Source organism: Solanum tuberosum, unplaced genomic scaffold, assembly GCF_000226075.1.
Source record: "Solanum tuberosum cultivar DM 1-3 516 R44 unplaced genomic scaffold, SolTub_3.0 scf00078, whole genome shotgun sequence".
Classification (NCBI taxonomy): Eukaryota; Viridiplantae; Streptophyta; class Magnoliopsida; order Solanales; family Solanaceae; genus Solanum; species Solanum tuberosum.
In genome coordinates, this window is record NW_006239005.1 from 1,499,544 (window position 1) to 1,499,806 (window position 263).

Sequence of the window (263 nt, forward strand, 5' to 3'; positions counted from 1 at the left end):
GGACGGGTAGGAAAACTATATAATAGTGACTTACACTTCCTTAAGCACTTTGCAATTTTAGACTTCATCACCCATTATTTTCTTCTTTTTATTTTCAGTCCTCTCTTCAACATTTATTTCACAAATACTTCTCATCTCAAGAATGCTTCAATCTTTTCCTTCTTTTTTTTTATTTTTTTATAGTTTTCCTTCATAATAGCCACACTCAACTTACGTATTTTACATGCGTTAAGGTGCACAATGTCCTTGGAAGGACCAGGGCC